Here is a 5421-nt window from a genome sequence, read left to right as displayed (position 1 = left end):
ACGAACTGATATCTTTCAGATAAATAAGATTTAAACCAGGCTAGAGCATGTCCACGTAGCCCAATATTGGTTTCCAGTCTCTCTAAGAGAAGGGAGTGATCAATAGTGTCAAAAGCAGCACTAAGATCAAGAAGCAACAGGACGGATGCGGAACCTTTGTCTGAGGCCATTAGAAGGTCATTTGTTACCTTCACGAGTGCAGTCTCAGTACTATGATGGGATCTAAAACCAGACTGGAATATTTCATAAATGTTTTTTGTCTTTAGGAAGGCATTCAGTTGTTGGGAAACACATTTTTCTAAGATTTTTGAGAGGAACGGGAGGTTCGATATTGGCCTATAATTGTTTAATATGTCGGGATCTAGATTAGATTTTTTTTAGAAGAGGCTTAATTTCCGCAATTTTTAGTGAGTTTGGTACGCATCCGGAGGAAAGGGAGCAATTTATTATGTTCAGCATTGGCTGACCTAGCACAGGAAATAACTCCTTAAGTAATTTTGTAGGAATCGGGTCTAGCTGAGAGTTTGTGGGTTTAGAACTCATTACAAATTTTGTAAATGTGTCGAGCGATACGGTATCAAAAAACTCAAGTGTCCCCATTGACACCTGATCAGGGAGGCTCCGGAAATTTTCCGGACAACCGAGATTTTTAGGACCATAACTATTTAGGGATTCAGTTATTTGTTTTCTAATGGTGACGATCTTTTCATCAAAGTAGTTCATGTATTCATTACAACTAAAGTGAAGACCCACTTCACATGCTAAGCTTTGCTTTTTTGTTAACTTTGCAACTGTATCAAAGAGAAATTTTGGATTGTTTTTGTTCGCCTCAATCAGGTTGGAGAAATAAGCTGATCGAGCAGACGTGAGTGATTTTCGGTATTGTACTGTACTGTCTATCCAGGCTAGTCTAAATACTTCCAACTTGGTGGAACGCCACTTTCGCTCCAATTTTCTGGAGGCTTGCTTAAGTGCTCTAGTATTGTCGGTGTACCAAGGAGCAAGTTTCTTGTTGCGTATTTCTTTAGTTTTTAGTGGTGCAACTATGTCTAATTCGCAGTATTGAGTTTAGATCCTCGATTTGATCGTTTACAGATTTATTTACTCTGTCATTTAAGAGCGAACTAGTAAGAATATCAAGGAATTTATTTGTAATCCGAGAATTTATAGTACGGCTTTTGAAACTCATTGTTTGGGGGGCAAGTGAATTTCTTGTTTTAACGGTAAATGTAATAAGACAGTGATCCGATAATCCAGGATTTTGGGGGTAAATTATTAGATCTACAATATCTATTTCTCGTGACAGGACTAAATCTAAGGTATGATTGTGGCAATGTGTTGGACCTGAGACATGTTGGATGAAACCCATTGAGTCGATTATGGCTTGAAAGGCTTTTTGAAGAGGATCATGGGGGTTTTCCATATGGATATTGAAATCGCCCAAAATTAGAATACTATCTGCCATGACTACAAGGTTAGACAAGAATTCTGGAAACTCATTGAGGAACAATGTGTATGGCCCGGGGGGCCTATAAATAGTAGCTATGTAAAATGATTTATCGGCCTGGTTAACTTTCATGAGTAAAACTTCGAAAGAATGAAACTCTGTGATATGTTTGAGAGTAAGTTTATATTTACTGTCATAAATATTTGCGACACCCCCTCCTTTTCGGGATGCACGAGGGATATGATCACTAGTATAGCCAGGAGGAGAGGCCTCATTTAAGGCAGTGAATTCTTTAGGCTTTAGCCACGTTTCACATAAACCAATAGCATCTAGTTTATGATCAGAGATTAATTCATTTACCGCAACTGCCTTTGGAGCAAGAGATCTAATATTTAGGAGTCCCATTTTAAGATGCGAAGTGATACAATTATTTTTATTTTTGACCGAGGTGGAGGAAGGCTTTATCTTAATAAGGTTGTTTTTGTTAGCACTACCTTGTTTAACTTTTCTCAGCCTGGAACGAGTCACAGTGGCAATAGGTAAAGCTGTACTAACTACTCTGGCTATGCTATTGACAGACTCCACTATGCTAGCAGGCTGGCTAACAGCCTGCAGCCTGACCTGCACCCTATCTCATGTTAAAGCTATAGGAGTGAGACTCCTGTCAATGTTCCTAGACAAAAGAAGAGCACCACTCCAGCTAGGATGGAGTCCGTCGCTCCTCAGCAGATCAGGCCTGGCCCTATTTCTGGGAGAGTCCCAAAAAGAAGGCCAGTTATCTACAAACTCTACCTCCTGCGACGGGCAGAACTCCGTTTTCAGCCAGCGATTGAGTTGCGCAAGTCTGCTGTAGAGCTCGTCACCACCCCTAGCTGGGAGGGGGCCAGAGACAATTACTCGATGCCGACACATCTTTCTAGCTAATTTACACGCTGATGCTATGTTCTGCTTCGTAACCTCTGACTGTTTCATCCTAACATCGTTGGTGCCAACGTGGATAACAATATCTCTGTACTCTCTATACTTGCCAGTTTTAGACTTCGCTAGCACCAACCCCAGATTTGCGGCTACGTCGGTGGCTCTGCCCCCCGGTAAACAATGTACGATCGCCGGCTGATTCTTTAGTCTAATACTGCGTGTGATGGAATCGCCAATGACTAAAGTTTTCAGTTTTTCAAGTCCACCGGTAGAACATGCCTGCCGACCATTCCCCTCCGAAGACGGCTCGGGTCTTGACTCCGACTCCAGTGGGGAAAACCTGTTCAAAGTCTCAGTTGGTTTTAGCAACGATTCAGGTTTAACTGGTCGACGGCATTTCTTCCCAGTGACCAAGAGAAAGTTATTGCCCGGCTGCAGGAGCTGTGCCGGGGGGCTAACAAAACTATCGTTTCTACCTGGTGGCACTGACGCAGATTTTTCTATTTCTACACTAGCATAATCCTTGCCTGGCATTTGCGTCAGAAGCCGAGCCTCTAACTCTGCTATCTTTAACTTAAGACGAACATTCTCCTCCGTGTTGTTGCTACAACAATTACAGTGAAAAGGCATTGTAATGATACTTAGCCTCGGGTTTTCAGGGGTGAGTAGTTCTGTTAATTATGTCCAAAAAGAGTCCCGGTGTAGATATGCGTTACATATATTAGGAAGTGGATGACAGAGAACTTCTTGCTCTTAAACTCAAGAAAAACAGAAATGCTCGTTTTAGGATCCAAGAAACAAAGAGTGTTATTAGCAGATCTCACTGTGAACCTCTACGGCTGCATGGTCGTATCCCAAAAAACTGCGTTACCCTTGACCCTGACCTCTCCTTTGATGAACATATAAAATATGTCTCAAGAGTTGCTTATTCTTTCTGGTTACCCTGACAAATCAATAAATAAACTTCAATTAATGCTGCACACGGCTGCTAGAATCCTAACTACAACAAAAAAATGTAACACATTACTCCTGTCCTGGCATCCTTACATTGGCTGCCTGTTAGGGTTAGGGCTGTTAACCTATAAATCAGTACATGGACTTGCTCCTACTTACCTTGCTGAAATTATCCAGCCATACATACCTACATGTAACCTACGATCGCAAGATGCAGGCCTTTTAATTGTACCTAGAATTTCTAAACAAACAGCCAGAGGCAGGGCCTTTTCTCATAGAGCTCCACAACTGTGGAATGATCTGCCAATTAAGGTTAGAAATGCAAACTCAGTGCAAACTTTCAAGTGTCTACTAAAAACTCATCTCTACAGCACAGTTTATGATTAAGTGTAGCCTGGCCCACGGGCGTGAAGCTGACCAGAAGGCTTGATACTGTCCACCCTTGCTGTCTTGCCAGTGGGCTCTCGTCGCCACTGGGATGCCCTCCCTCCAATGCCTTTTGGGGGAAGAGTCAATGGCTTGTTGTTGTCTCTCTGTTGCGCACTTTTGCAATTGGGCTGTACTTTGCTGGCAGATAAATCTGATTACCTGCAATACTCGGCCCTCATTCAGGGTGGTTGCGGTTGGTGGGTGTCCTTTTGGTTGATGCTTGGGAATGTGGGTGGATTGGTTTCCTGCCTGTTGGGCCCTGTCCGGGCCTCCCCCGGGTAGGGCCACAGTGTCGCCGGACCCCCCATCTCAGTCCCAAGATCTAACGCTGCTATATTATTGTGGTGGGGGAGTAGGGTCAGTTCTCCTTCCCCACTACATTCTCCTCCACTATAAATCGTTGTTGATATGAGGAATGCATTTTTTATTCACAGACTTGTTCTGACTTTGTGCATTGGCCCTCATTCATGAAACATGCGTAGGATCACATTTGATCCACGGCTTTACCCGATTTATCAATCTACAATGACATCTACGCTCATTTCGACCAGGTGCGACAGTTCATCTTAGAGATGATCGTAAGTCTCTCCCAAAGTTAAAATCTGAGATCTTTTCTTAGATTTCATGAATGAGGGCCATTTTCTTTCTGAGAAATGAGTCATCTCCCCAGTCTGAAGTCCTGCACTTTCACCAGATGTTGCATTGGCATTTTGGCCTGATATTTCGATAATCTTTTTCTCATAAGAGTCCTTCGGGTGCCATGTTGTATGCCTGTTACTAAGAATTGGCTTCCTTCCAGCCATTCTATTATAATGGTCTGATTGATGGAGTGTTGCAGAGATTGTTTTCCATCTGGGAGGTTCTCCCATCTCTGCAGAGAAACTCTAAAGCTCTGGTAAGAGTGACTATTGGGTTCTTGATCAACTCCTTGACCAAGGCCCTTCTTGCCTGGTTAGTTTGGTCTGGACGGCCAGCTTAAGGAAGTCTTGTTGGTTCTAAACTTGTATTTCGCAATGTTGGAGCCCACTGTGTTCCAGGGAACTTACAATGCTTTAGCATTTTTAAAATAATTTTCCCTAGATCTATGCCTCAACACAAAAACTTAGTGGTCTAAGGGAGTTCCTTGGACTTAATAGCTTGGTTTTTGCTGTGAACAACACGGTAAAGTATTAAACTTCACATAGTCAGGTGATTGCCTTTCTAAATCATTAATCAAAGCCATTGCTATGGGCCTGAATAGGCCATATAGCAGCCCTAGGCTTTTGGGTGCCCTAAGCTAAATTTGATTGGGGCACCCTCTACCATAGTGGTCGGGGGCCCTAAGCCACCACCCTGGTCTGAATACTTACAGTATATAAATTAGATATTGAAGTTGCTCAATATATTAGCATAAACATTTACATGTTTTCATTTTGTCATTATGTGTAAGATTGATGGCAAAAAATATACAGCTCCGGAAAAAATTACTGATTAAGTTCTACAATTAAGAACTTTAGTTATATCAACTGTGCCCCTAATGCTGTGTTTACTCAGATTCATAGTACTACTGAGCAAAAAACTTAAAGGCAATGTTCTGCATTTCAGGAGATTGTGCTCATTCACAATACAAACTAAATTAAGGTTTGTTTTTTAAGCAGTGTGAACATATGTAAAACAATCAGAAAGAAACCAAA

This window comes from Esox lucius, chromosome 17 (genome assembly GCF_011004845.1).
Source record: "Esox lucius isolate fEsoLuc1 chromosome 17, fEsoLuc1.pri, whole genome shotgun sequence".
Classification (NCBI taxonomy): domain Eukaryota; kingdom Metazoa; phylum Chordata; class Actinopteri; order Esociformes; family Esocidae; genus Esox; species Esox lucius.
Note: the sequence above shows the minus strand (reverse complement) of the source record.